The sequence below is a fragment of the Oryctolagus cuniculus genome, chromosome 19 (assembly GCF_964237555.1).
Source record: "Oryctolagus cuniculus chromosome 19, mOryCun1.1, whole genome shotgun sequence".
NCBI classification, from domain to species: Eukaryota; Metazoa; Chordata; class Mammalia; order Lagomorpha; family Leporidae; genus Oryctolagus; species Oryctolagus cuniculus.
In genome coordinates this window covers 58,825,239-58,840,621 of record NC_091450.1, presented here as the reverse complement: position 1 = coordinate 58,840,621, position 15,383 = coordinate 58,825,239, and the positions used below count along the sequence as shown (strand labels likewise).

Below are 15,383 nucleotides of genomic sequence, written 5' to 3'. Positions count from 1 at the left end.
TGAAAGTCTTCCAAATCCTGTAGATATGTCTAGTTTACTAAGTTATTTTGGATTTATATTTTAATATAGGAGCCTGTTTAGTTTTGCTTGTTTTAATTTTTTCAAGATTGTCAGAGTATGACTGACACAATTTGTGTATCCTCAAGGTATGAAAACTGATATTTTGCTATGTGAGGGACGTTAAAAAGTATGGACAATTCACATTATCTTTTGATTACATTTTTTCATAAACTTTCTGGAATCCTCTTGTACATATACATTATGAAATGATTGAGACAATCTAACATATCCATCACATTACATCCCTGTGTTATTAAAGAATATGTAAGATATTAGCAAGTTGTGAGTATGTGATATCATAATCAACTATTTACTGTGTTGAATATTAAGGTCTTGAGGTGTTAATTTTGTTGATTTACCTCATAGCTGCAAATGTGTGTTCAGCTAACATTTTCCCATGTCCTTCACTCTCAGCCCATGACAACCACCATTCTATTCTGTGATTAAGTGCGACTTTCTTAGCTTACACATATGAGTGATATTGTGTGGCATTTATCTTTCTGTGCCTTATTTCAAATAGCCTAATGTCCACATTCATATTTTTGGATCCACATCCTGACAAAATGGAAGAATTTCCTTATTAAGGTTGTCTGCGATTCCTGTGTATGTGTGTTTATCACATTTTCTTTATTCATATGTTGACAGTGGGGTTGTTTCCATATCTTGTTCTTGTAGATAATGCTGCCAGTAGTGTGGAGATAAAGGTATCTATTTGAGATACTGATTTGATTTCCTTTGGATATACACGCAGTTGTGAGATTGCTTTGTCATGTTCTTTGTTTAATTTCGATTGAAGACCTACATAATGTTTTCTGTATTGGATGTAACAATTTACTTTCTCAGCAACAATTTTTATATTCCTTTTTTCCACCCTGGGCCAATGTTATCTTTTTACTTTTGGATAATTATTTTAACATATATGAGATGATAATCACTGTGGTCTTAATTAGCATTGTAGTCTTCATTAGCTGTTTCTGAACCCCTTTTAAGTTACCTGTTGGCTACTTGTATATATTCAATGGAAAACTGATCAATCCTTTGTGCAATTTTTATTACAATATTTGTTTTTGAGTTGTTTGTGTTCAAACTCAGGTTGTCCAATGTTTTCTTCATTCCTTGCTTTATCTGTTTTGTTTTTCCTATCATATGCAGAATATTTCTTAGATTTCTTTCAGTCTTTGCTTTTGTCACCTATGCACTTAGTGTCATATCAAACAATCATTGTTGAGACTTATATCAATGAATTTGCTTCCATTTGTAAGGGGTTTTATATTCTCAGACCTTTTATGTAAGCCTTCAATTCATTTTGATTTGACTTTCATGCCTGGGGTAATATAAAGATATTATATTTCAGTTTTTGCCATGTAGATGTCCAATTTTCCTCTGCTTCAGATGTGGTCACTAAACACTAAGTGGCAGGATCCAGGCAGAAACTGTCACAGTCCAGTTTTTCCCTAATCTGCCTTGTCTCCCAGACCCACTCTTCTGTGCTCTGCTGCTCTTCCCTGTCTGCCTGAAGAGACCTCAGAAGTGAGCATGCACAGAGAGAGACACATGAAGCAGTGTGCAATGTTGGGGAGAAGCAGAAACTATGTAGTAAAGGGGCAGGGCCCAGAAGGCTCTGTCTCCTTTCTCTGAAAGCCTTGGATATACAGAGGCACTTCAAAAATTCCCTGAGGGATTGACATTTGGCATGTGTTACAACCCTGCTTAGTATGTCCACATCCTATATTGGCATGCCTAGGTTACAGTCACAACTCTCAATTCCAGCTTTATGCTAATATGCACTTTTGGAGGGAGTGATGGCTGAAGTATGTGGGTCCCTGTAACCCACATGAGAGACTCGTATCATCTGGGAAGCAGAGCTGATGGGGTCCTCCATGCAGAGTGGATGAACATAAGGTGTTCCTTTGCTGCAATGTGTGTTGGTGATCTGGAAAATAACACTCCATCATGAACTTTGTATGTCAAACAATGATGCACAACTGAGAAAAGGAGGCCACTGAGGTATTCAGGCATTTTTTTCAATTAGTCTATGCAGCTGCCATCCCCACAGGGAAGGGGCCCAACTGGAATAGTCCCAGTCTGACCACATGGATGCAGGAGGTTTATTTAAATTTTGAAAATTAATTTTATTCACATTAAAGGCACAGCGATCTCTCATCCACTGTTCTCTCCAGATATTCACAATAGCTGGAATTCAGCCAGGTTTTGATGTGAAAACATCAGGTTTTATGAAGTGAAAATCCCAGAACTCGGTGTGGGTGGCACAGACCCAAGTATCTGAGCTATTATATGCTGCCTCCTAGGATGCACTTTAGTAGGAAGCTGGATTGGAAGTGGAGTGGGACTCAAACCTACACACTCTAATATAGGATGTGGGTCTCGAAAGAGCCATCTTACATGCTGTTCCCCAATGCTCACCCCTCTGTTATTTTGAGGACTCCTACAACAGTCCAAACCAACTCTCCTGGCCCTGATGGTCATAGTCCCTGAAGTTAAGCTGTGCAGACCCTCAACACTCTAGAAAAACCCAAGTACATCCACGCAATGGAGTGTTCACAGCAGCAGCTTCCTGCTGTGCTTGTCACTCAGAACTATGAAGCTAAAGGTGTGCCGTCAGGTGCTGTTCTGCCTGACACCTCTTCATCCACTTTCCACAAGCTGATACCACATCTGGCCATCCACATCAAAGTGGTCACTATTAGATGCTGTGTTGAAGGGGGATCCCAAGTTGTCTCATTTCAGATAAACTTCATATGTTGCTTCAGACACTCCTTGGCACTGATATGGCTCATCCCCCCAGATAGTCTCCATAGTAGGTCCCTTGGCACAGTAGTTCATGCACCCCACAGGCACCTTTGTGGGTGACAGTCATCTGTTTACTGGGCTCATAGCCTAGATAATTGTGACCTCTTGGACACTGAATCAGGTATTACTTCATCAGTGTGGTGAACCAGCCTGCTGGGTCATTGGCGAAAAGGAGTACAAGTCCTTAGTATACCTGCATGGTCAACATATTAAGGCGGGACTCTTCCTTTTACCATGAACCCTGGTATTGTTTCTCCCCACTTCTCATTTACGGTTTCTCATCCTTGGTTGGCATGGACAGTCTGGAATATCTTCTCCACCAAGGCTAATGCTTTGTACAGATGGGGTATGCTGACAAAGGGCCTGTGCATTTCCTCAATTACCTCTGCAGCATCAACACTCAAGCAAGGCCATAGTAGAATTTGCCTCAGTTAATCACCACATAATGGAAATATGTGTTTTGAAATTTGTATTTGTAACTTATTTCAGGTGGAAGCTTAACATTCTGCCTCACAATCATAATTCCAACCAGCCTATTTTTACAGGTTAAAAAAAGAAATCATTTTTGGACTGCACTGATTTGCAAGAATATGGTAAAATAATTCTAGTGACATTAGGGTTAGATGTTTAATATGTTGGTAAATTTGCCTAGAGAGAGTGCCTGCCTTCTAATTTTGTATTAGGAAGGAAGGCAAGTTAGGGGGTGACAACCATAGCATTATGTAATGATTAGTAGACAACTTTTCTGTTTGGTTTAACCCTTTGAACAGCTTGACATGGAATAGAAGCTGCTCAAATGTTTGTTGAATTGATAGAAATATCCAAGGAACCTGGAAGATATGAGAAATACCCAAAAACCTATATTTTTTCAGTGATTTACTGTATACCCAGCTTTGGCTTCATGCTGTGGGAGCCAGTACTGTGTCTAGGAATACTGATAGCAGCAGCAATTTATTGTGCTTCTTGTGAGCCAAGCATTCTGCACACATTTGTTTTTCATTCTCTCTGTTACTCTGTGAGTTGGACATTGTGGGTTTTTTTATCCATAAGGAAACTGAGGCCAAAAGAGGCCAAGTAGCTGGACAACAAACAGTAAGGTGTTCCCTTAACTCCTGTATTCTAAGGCCTGCTTGGCTCATAAAGCATCCTTTCTTGTGGGAAGTAAACATAATTGGGACAATTACAAATTAGCATGCTAGGGAATAATTGTATAGTATGCCTCTCTTTCTACATATTTGTGTGCTACCAGCATTTCATAAAGTGTGGGGTTTTGTCATGATTAAGTCTGTATGCTTTGGAGTTAGATGCATGGATTGGAATCATTCCTGTGTGTGTAAAACTGGACATGTAGCCATGCATTTAAACATTTATTACAACTTATTATAAAGTGTGGATGATAAAGGCACCTGCCTCCTTGTTGTGAGGGATGTGACACTTGTGTAAAATAATTCAGTGTGTGGTAGGCATTGCATCTCAGCAGGTTAAGCCACAGCTTGGAATGCTCACATCTCATATTGGAGTGCTGCATTGAATGCTAGCAACCACCATTCAGCTAGCTATTGATGTACTTGGGAAAGTGGTAGAGGATGGTCCAAGGGCTTGTGTCCTGCCACACCTCTGGGAGGCTTGGATGGAGTTCCTGGCTCTTGACTTTGGACTGATTCAGTCTTAAAGATGGGCACTCGATGATTGATCCAGTGGTTGGATGCTTTCTCCCTCTGTTCTCCCTCATCACACTCTTCCCCATCTCTCTTTACCACCTTCTTTATCTTTTACTTTGCCTTTTAAATAAATAAAAACAAAATGATTCTGTGTCTGACAAACTGGTTCTCATACAATTCAGTGTCTGACAAACTGTGGTTCTCATACAATGTAAGGTTTACAAATCCACTGATTTGTATCAGTTTTATTCATCTATCCCACATATCTCAAATGATGATTTAAAATAGGTAAACAGTAAGTGTTTAATGAATAATATATTTTAATATGTAAATATCTAGGTCCAATTACATTAGAAAGATCCTCATTCTATTTTCACATGTAAAGCAAGATTGGGATGGACTGAATATGTGGCAACATAAACCCAGAGGCAGATGGGAACCAGAAGGAATGGAGAAACTTTTGCAAAATGAATTATTGGAAAGTTTGCTGGCTAAATAGCTCATTTACATATTTTCTTACTAGTTTTAGAATGAGTATACTCTCTATGTTTTTCTTGGTAATCAAAATATAATGTGACACACGTGTTGTGGCAATAGGACTCTATTCTAATGTTGATCCTACAAAGCTGTTTTACTGTTTCTTAGAATTAACACTGGATTCCACCTCACTTGCAATTTTCATTAGAGAGCTGCTATGGAAAATTTCTATACCTCTCAAGAAAGAGTAATACTGACATGTAAGGCCAGGTGCATCACGCAAATCATCCCAATCAGATTTCTCAATGCTTGATATAATCAGAAAACTGTGTTTTCTTAGCTTCTTTGTAAAGTTCACTCATAAACTCAGAAAGAATTTATTGAAAATATGTGTGTCTATCCATACCTGTAGTGTAACAAGTGTAGTCTATGAATTCAGTCCTGTACTTTAGGAGTTTATAGGATTATTGAATGAATCAAGGAGCATAATAGATTTCTATTTAAAATGTATGATGGCCTTTGTACTTAAAATATGTTCTAGATCTTTCATGTCAGTTAATTGACATTAACTGTTATTTTGTATCCTTGGAACTGCATTATGGAATATTTTCCTTTCATATTTCAAAGTAAACACCACAATTCTCAAAGATGGTTTTGTGATTCTGGTCATTGCTTACAACATGTTGCTGTGAAAATAATATAATGGTTGCAATCTCATGGTTTTATTGAATGTGGATTTGGGAGATTCCAAAATGGAGGAAAGAATAAGTTGAAATTCTACTGATTTTTCTCTTCATTGGAGCACTGCACAGCATAAAACCATTGCCCCTCCAAGCCTTCTTCAACCACACACCTCATTCTACCAAAGTCTTTTTTTTACATATTCTATAATTCCATTTGTATAGAAATGGCAAATATATATGGAGAGATAGCAGTTTATGACTTACATGGGTCTGCTGGGTAAAATTGGTAAAATTGGAGAAAGACTTCAAAAATGCTTGTAAGAACTTTTGGAGTGATGGGACTTTCCTAAAGCTGGATTGTGGCAATGGTTACCCACCTGTATACATTTACCAAAAGTCATTGAACAGTATTGTTAGAATGTATGATTATTTTATGTATATGATATACACAAACTTTAATTTCAATCTAAAAATTAAAGCAAATGTATGCACACTCTTTTTACCTTTAACAGAAGAAAGAATATTCAATGTTTTAATTCTATCTAGACAAGTAATATAAAATATCAAATCATATTATATAATATATATAAATAATATCTGACAATAATACTAACACTACTACTAGATATGTGCTGTCTATATGTTAATTTGCTTGATCCAACCTGCCTATGAAGTACAATAATCGTCTTCATTTTACAGAAGAAGGACAGTTATCATGGTTTTATATTTTGCCTAAGGTAACACAAATTGTAGTTGGTAGAGGTACAATTTGATTTTTTTGACAGGCAGTGTTAGACAGTGAGAGAGAGAGACAGAGAGAAAGGTCTTCCTTCCATTGGTTCACTCCCCAAATGGCCAGTATGGCCGGTGCTGTGCCAATCCAAAGCCAGGAGCTGGGTGCTTCTTCCTGGTCTCCCATGCAGGTGCAGGGACCCAAGCACTTGGGCCATCCTCCAGTACCCTCCCAGGCCACAGCAGAGAGCTGGACTGGAAGAGGAGCAACTGGGGCTAGTAGCTGGCACCCCAACCAGACTAGAACCTGGGATGCCAGCACTGCAGGCAGAGGATTAGCCAATTGAGCCACGGTGTCAGCCGGTAGAGGTAGAATTTGAATCCTTTTTTTTTTTTTTGCCTGTAAATTTCTAAGCATGAAACACCAATTTATTGTGTTTTTTTTTTTTACTTTTATTTAATGAATATAAATTTCCAAAGTACAGAATATTGATTACAATGACTTCCCCCCCCATAACGTCCCTCCAACCCGCAACCTTCCCCTTATCCACTCCCTCTCCCCTTCCATTCATGTCAAGATTCATTTTCGATTCTCTTTATATACAGAAGATCAGTTTAGCATACATTAAGTAAAGATTTCAACAGTTTGCTCCCACACAGAAACATAAAGTGAAAAATACTGTTTGAGTACTAGTTAGAGCATTAAATCTCAATGTACAGCACACTAAGGACAAAGATCCTACATGAGGAGTAAGTGCACAGTGACTCCTGTTGCTGACTTAACAAATTGACACTCTTGTTTATGGCCTCAGTAATCACCCTAGGCTCTTGTCATGAGTTGCCAAGGCTATGGAAGCCCCCTGAGTTCACTGACAATCATCATTTTTAGACAAGGCCATGGTCAAAGTGGAAGTTCTCTTCTCCCTTCAGAGAAAGGTACCTCCTTCTTTGATGACCCTTTCTTTCCACTAGGATCTTACTCGTGGAGATCTTTCATTTAGGTTTTTTTTTTTCCCCCAGAGTGTCTTGGCTTTCCATGCCTGAAATACTCTCATGGGCATTTCAGCCGGATCTGCATGCCTTAAGGGCTGATTCTGAGGCCAGAGTGTTGTTTAGGACATTTGCCATTCTATGGGTCTGCTGTGTATCTCACTTCCCATGTTGGACCATTCTCTCCCTTTTTTATTCTATCAGCTAGTATTTGCAGACACTATTCTTGTTTATGTGATCCCTTTGGTTCTTAGTCCTATCATTATGATCAATTGTGAACAGAACTTGATCACTGGGACTAGTGAGATGGCATTGGTACGTGCCACCTCGATGGGATTGAATTCGAATCCCCTGGTATGTTTCTAACTCTACCGTTTGAGGTAAGTCAGCTTGAGCATGTCCCGAATTGCACATCTCTTCCCTCTCTTATTCCCACTCTTATATTTAACAGCGATCACTTTTCAGTTAAGTTTCAGCACTTAAGAAGAATTGTGTATTGATTACAGTATTCAACCAAAAGTATTAAGTAGAACAAACAAAAAAAATACTAAGAGGGATAACATATTAAACTGCTCATCAACAGTCAGGGTGAGGGCTGATCAAGTCACCGTTTCTCATAGTGTTCATTTTACTTTAACAGGTTTCCTTTTTGGTGCTCAGTTAGTTGTCACCTATCAAGGAGAACAAGTGGTATTTGTCCCTTTGGGATTGGCTTATTTCACTCAGCATAATGTTTTCCAAATTCCTAACAGGGACCACTTTTCAGTTAAAATTTAAATCCTAACAACCTCTAGAGTCTGGCTGACAATATCTGATAGGATGATACCATGGATTTCTTCTACCTCAGAGCTTTTGCCCATTCTGTTTCCTTTAGAAGAACACACTTACACCCCTTTCTTCCTGTAATAACTCTTATTCACTTTGAAGTGGAGCATAACTCTTTTCTGTAGTCTTTTTTTACCCTCTTGATACAGGACAGCTTCTCGCATTATTCAGTGCCCTTGCATATGAACTCTACCTTTCAAACCACCTATCACTTGTGCTCACACCCTCATGTGCTTATTGATACTGACTGCCCATCTGGAAGGCATAACAACAGCAGTCTTACTCCTCACTCATGACCAGCACCATGCCTAGTATCAAATACTTACTGTTTATCTGGCACTATCTCATCTGCACTTGTGTAAAGCAGGAGTTAGTGAATAAGTAAGTTTAATGCTGGTTGTTAAATGCCATCTGTGGATCTCTTATTTCTACCAAACTCTTAAATGTCATTTTCAAAATCAATTCAAATAGAAAAATAATGTATAGCACTTTTAGTTGATATGTGAGGTATAACTGTATTAACTTTCTTAATTTGGAACAGGTCTATACATTCATGAATTATTAGAAAAGGATATTATCTTGCATACTTAGAAGAACGAAAAGCTATCATTGGAAATGCCTCCATTTCCAACTATTTTATTTATTTATTTTTTGAATTATGCAGTAAATTTTATTGCAATAACTATATGTGGATATGTAATAAACATACACACAAACACACATGCATAAACATGCACAGACACATACACAAACATTTACAAAGACACATGCACACATACAGAACCATACATACACACATTACAGTGAGAATCCTGGGCTTTGGCTTGAGTATTCACACTTCTAAGTTTTTTTAAGATTTATATATTTGAAAGAGATGGAGAGACAGAGATATACTGCATCCACTGGCTCACTTCCTGAATGGCTGCAACAGTCAGAACTGGATCGATCTAAAGCCAGGAGCCAGGGGGCTTCTTTCGGGTCCCCCACACAGGTGCAGAGGGCCAAGCACCTGGACCATCTTCAGCTGCCTTTCCAGGCCATAGCAAAGAGCTAAATTGGAAGAGTGGCCAGGACAAAAACCAGTGCACAAATGGGATGCAGGTATTGCAGGCTGAGGCCCAGCCTACTACACCATAGCATCAGCCCCTGACACACAGATATTTAGATATATTTATATTCATCACATGAACAAATGAGACTATACAGATTCATTTCTGTTATTTTAAATGAAGAGCTAACATGTATATTTATTAAGTAATCTTATATTTAATATTTTTGGGGGAGTACTTACCTTTCTAGCAATTTAATAATTTAGATAATCTGAAACAGTTTCAATTACAATTCATTTAGTGCATTGGAGTTAAGTATATCAAATATCCTTTTAAAAGCATTGCTGAGTTTAAAGGGTTTCTCTGGAGTCAGAGAAGAGGAATGAGGGCATTTGGAAAAGCAGGTAAGCTGCTACTTGGGGCACCTGCATCCTATATCTGAGTGCCTGACTTTGAGTACTAGCTCTGGTTCTGATTCTAGCTTCTTGCTAATGCACACCCAGGGAAGCAACAGCTGATGCCTCAACTACCTGGGTCCCTGTCAACCATTTGGTGACTTGGGTTGAGTTCGGGGCTCCTGGCTTTAGCCTGGTCTAGTCCCAGCTGTTGCAGGCACCTGGGAAGTGAACCAGCATATGGACGATCTCCTCCCCTCATCTCTCAGTCAATCTGCTTTTCAAATACAATGAAAATAAATAAATAAAAATTTTAAATAAAAATAAGAACAGGAAGCTGCAGGGAGAGACAGTCTTCTTTTTCTTTGTTGTCTTCCATTACTCAGAGGACTGGATTTTACCAGCCATATGGAGGTAAAATACATCCCTGTAGCTTCTGGGCTACAGAAATGAGACAGCTGCTAAAGCCAACACCATCAAATGGCTACATCCTCAGTGAAAGTGTGTATGAGGAAATTTCACCTGACACTGAAAGGAGATAATAAGGAAAATTGTCCATTTGGGCTTCTCCTGTCAGTGTTGAAAACCTCTCTAAAGAAGTTGAAACCTCAGCTCTACACTCAAGTTTTTTAGGCCCACTATTCTACATAAATATTTGTTTCCTTTTCTTTTTCTTGTGTATGAAGGGTCTGTAAAAAGTTTATGGAAGTGCATATTATTAAAAAAAAACTATGTATATATTTAAAAATATTTTTACCAAAATGAACTTATCTTTGAATTCCATTTTCAACAAATTTTTGAGGGTACTTTCATATGATTTTTATGAGTCTATTTTACAGTTACAAACTGGGACCCACTTAGGTGCATTTTTGCTTATTTCCCCCCAGTTAATGTTCTGCATCGTAAGTGTTTTAAGCTATTTTTATTTATTTTAAAGGCAGTGCGTGCGTGTGTGTGTGTGTGTGTGTGTGTGTGTGAGAGAGAGAGAGAGAGAGAGAATATCTTCCATCTACTGGTTCACTCCCCAAATGGCTGTAACAGCCAGGGCTGGGGCAGACCAAGGCCAAGAGCCAGGGGATTCTTCTGATTCTCTCACTTGGGTGCAGGAGCCTATCTTCCACTGATTTCCTGGGTACATTTGCAGGGAGCTGGATCAGAAGTGAAGCATCCAGTACTCAAACTGGTGCTCATATTTTATGCTGGCATTGCAGGTGGTGGCTTTATTTACTGCACTACAATGTTGGTCCCACATTATCAGCCTTAAATTTGTATCCACAATGAATAATAAATGATCAGCAAAACCCTTCTTGTTTCATGCAAGAAAAGCATGTGATTTGACTGTAAGTCCATCCATGGTGAAATGTTAACATGACTTTTAGGCCGGTGCCGCGGCTCACTAGGCTAATCCTCTGCCTTGCGGCGCCGGCACACCGGGTTCTAGTCCCTGTCGGGGCGCCAGATTCTGTCCCGGTTGCTCCTCATCCAGGCCAGCTCTCTGCTGTGGCCAGGGAGTGCAGTGGGGGATGGCCCAAGTGCTTGGGCCCTGCACCCCATGGGAGACCAGAAGTACCTGGCTCCTGCCATCGGATCAGCGCGGTGTGCCGGCCGCAGCACACTGGCCGCGGCGGCCATTGGAGGGTGAACCAACGGCAAAGGAAGACCTTTCTCTCTGTCTCTCTCTCTCACTGTCCACTCTGCCTGTCAAAAAAATAAATAAATAAAAATAAAAAAATAAAAAAATTCTTTAAAAAAAAAGAAATGTTAACATGACTTTTATATTGCATTGTCGTTCTAGAGACACAAACATCTCTTGTATCCTAATTTGATTGTTCCAGCAATTTGCCCCCTGTCAGTCTCAATTAGAAAGAATAAACAAAGCTTTATTGAGAGTCTATGAGTTATAATTAAATTCACTCGTCCAATGATTTGAACTGGGGACTGATTGTTGAGATTGATTGATTTATTCTACTTTTTTACTTTTTAAAAAACTAAAAGGCACAGATTTCATGTACTTCATATATTCAGCTTTAAGACTATAGTGATACTTACCATTCTACCTTTCCCCTCTCCCTCACTCCCATTTTATTTTATCCAAAGATCTACTTTCAATTACCTTTATGCACAGAAGATCAAGTCTATAATAGTCCCCTCCTGCCTGCCTGCCTGGCCTATCAGTGTGGCAGCAGCGGTAGCAGCAGGTCCCTCCCAGACTTGGCCCAGGGAGGCGGTAACACATGGCTGCCATGGCAGCCATGAGCACACCCCAACCTACCCCAGCCCGGCCTAGAGGCTGCCACCACTGTGCCAGGGCCCTGCTGCCACGGGCATGCAGGGCTTCCAGGACTACATCGACAAGCACTGCCAGAGCGCTGTGGTGCCAGTGGAGCTGCAGAAGCTGGCCCAGGGCAGCTTGGTGGGCGGTGGGTGGCAGCAGCCCCCACAGACCCTGCTTTGCTTGCCTGTGAATGCGAATGACTGCCTGAATTGCCTATACAGCGCTTCTACACTGACTGGGTTAGCGGCAGCCAGTGGAGCCACATGCTCAGCTACCTAGAGGTGCTGGCCAAGGCCTACTCTAGGGGCAACATCGAGCTGCTGGTGTTCTTCAATGGCATGCTGGAGAAGATGCAGCTGCAGGAGTGGATCAAGTGGCAGGGAAATGAGTGCCAGATGGTGCAGCAGATCATAAGCTGCCACCCAAGGTCTGGTTCCTGCTGCCCCTCTGCATGGCCCACTGCATCTGCCTGGTGCTCATCCGCTTCCATGTCAAGGTCGCACAGAGCATTGAGGATAACCATCAGGAGGTGATTGGCTTCTGCAGAGAGAATGGCTTCCATGGCCTGGTGGCATAAGACTCTCACTATGCCCTGTGCAACATCCCTTGTTACTTCAGCGCCCATGCTCTCAAACTGAGCTGCAAGGGAAAGAGCCTTACCATGAGCCAGTACCTGATGTACGATATTGCCAAGCAGCTAGACCTGAATCCAAACCGTTTTGTGTTTTTGCTTCTCTGCTAGGAAATCACATTCTACCTGATGAGGATCTGGCATCATTTCATTGGAATCTGCTAGGTCCTGAACATCCACTAGCCTCACTAAAGGTCCAGGCCCAGCAGCTGGTCTTGCCACCCTGTGACGTAGTGAGCACAGCTGTCTCCGACTACATCCACAACATTCAGGACAGCTCTGACCTGGATGCCATAGCTAAAGATGTTTTCCAGCACTAATAGTCTAGAGCAGGTGACAAAGTTACTTGATTTAAGAGAGCAATTAGATATTACTCAGCAACTACTAAGCCTGTGTCATTTCACCCACCACATTACTTAGACGGACCAAATCCAAAATTTCTTGTGATGCTGCTGCCCTATGTTCCCCTCAGATGCTCAACATTCCACAGACCTCTATGCAAGTGAAGCCCATGGCCCCACAGGTGCCTGGCCCAGGGGGCACCCCGGGCCAGGGATCATACCCCTATGGTCTGGACAGGAGCGGGAAGGCCCTGGTGGAACAGAACAGCTACAGCAACATTCTGCATGAGGGGAAGCATATGCTGCTGTATGAGTGCTCCTCACCCATTAATCCAGCCCAGGGTGGCAGCCCCAACCATGTGGATTCTACCTACTTCCCTAGTTCTTCCACTTCATCGTCTTCAGACAGTGATGAGGGCAGTGCAGGGGCAACAAACCACATCAGCGGGAATAAGATTGGCTGGGAGAAGACAGGAAGCCATGCAGAGCCTCAGGCATGGGGGGATGCAGGAGACCAAAGGCAGAAAGTTCACCCACTGCCTCTTCAGGAAGCCAGACAGTGTAATGCAAAGGGAGTCAGATGGGCACAGTCCAGCTGAACCTGTGGCTCCTGTTGATGCCCACCAGGAACCACATGGACATCACTACCCCTCCCCTGCCCCTATTGCACCTGAGGTGCTAAGAGTGGCTGAGCACAGGCACAAGAAGGGGCTGATGTACCCCTGCATCTTCCATGTCATGACCAAGGGTGAAATCAAAATTGCTGTTTCTATTGAAAATGAAGCCAACAAAGACCTGCCTCTGGCCACCCTTCTCTATAGGCCAGTTCATCAGTATGTTTACAGAGTCCTGTTAAGCTTGGCAGAAAGCAGAAAAAAAAACTGAGAGACTTGCTTTTAGAAAGAACAGACTTCCATCAGAATTCTCACCGGTGATCATTAAGGGATGGGCAGCTTAGAAAGGGAAGTCTCCTCAAACTCCAGAACTGATGGAAGCCCTGGCCTTCAGGGAATGTACCTGCCCTACTTGAAGAGGCTTTGGCTGGGCAAGGCAGTGGAGGACAAGAACCGCAGGATGAGGGCCTTCCTGCCTGCATGCGGTCAAACACTCCTGCCATGCTGAACCCTGCCAAAGTGCCCACCCACCTCATGGTGCTCTGCTGTGTCTTGCAGTATATGGTGCAGTGGCCAGGAGCTTGAATACTGCAGCATCAGGAACTAAATGCCTTCCTGGCCCAGTCGCTGTTCCCCAAGCTCTATGAGCCAGATCAGCTACAGGAGCTCAAGATTGAGAACCTTGACCCCCAAGGGATTCAACTGTCAGCTCTCTTCATGAGTGGGGTGGACATGGTGCTATTCATAAATGACGCGTGTGGACAGCCCATCCCCTGGGAGCACTATTGTCCACGGATGTATTTTGATGGGAAGCTCTTCCAGTCCAAGCTCCTCAAAGCCAGCCAGGATATGTTTATTGTGCCAGTACCAGGCTTTTTATATATAATATATAACCACCCTGTGGTATGTCTTGAAATATGGTATTATCCTTGTTGTTTAAAATTGTTTCATATATTTGGGGTCTCATGTTTACATGAATTCAAGCATCATTTTTCCTGTAGATTTATAATATCACAATTGATTTTAACATTACCATGGTTTGTATTATGACACTGCAATGAAAGTTTATCACAATATATTATGACCGCAGAGATTTTTTGATTATAATTCAATGATGGTTCATGATATCAGAATTGATATGATATCACAATAGTGGTTTTATACATCACTATCATGGTTTAGGACACCATAATTATGAATAAACAATGGAAAGCTTATGACACCACAATTATTTTATTACATCACAACTGAATATGACATCACAATGTTAGGTTTATTTATTACATCAGAATATATATATATATTTTTTTACTTTCAAACTTTTATTTAATGAATATAAATTTCCAAAGCACAGCTTATGGATTACAATGGCTTCCCCCCCATAACGTCCCTCCTACCCGCAACCCTCCCCTTTCCCACTCCCTCTCCCCTTCCATTCACATCAAGATTCATTTTCATTTCTCTTTATATAGAGATCAGTTTAGCATACATTAAGTAAAGATTTCAACAGTTTGCTCCCACACAGAAACATAAAGTGAAAAATACTGTTTGAGTACTAGTTAGAGCATTAAATCTCAATGTACAGCACACTAAGGACAAAGATCCTACATGAGGAGTAAGTGCACAGTGACTCCTGTTGCTGACTTAACAAATTGACACTCTTGTTTATGGCCTCAGTAATCACCCTAGGCTCTTGTCATGAGCTGCCAAGGCTATGGAAGCCCCCTGAGTTCACTGACTCTCATCATATTTAGACAAGGCCATGGTCAAAGTGGAAGTTCTCTCTTCCCTTCAGAGAAAGGTACCTCCTTCTTTGATGACCCATTCTTTCCACTGGGA

The 15,383-nt window shown here is 41.2% G+C and overlaps 1 pseudogene; it reads left to right on the top strand.

Moving 5' to 3' along the window:
- Positions 1 to 14,874, top strand: LOC138846849 (constitutive coactivator of PPAR-gamma-like protein 1 pseudogene; annotated as a pseudogene).
- Positions 14,875 to 15,383: the final 509 nt, after the last annotated feature.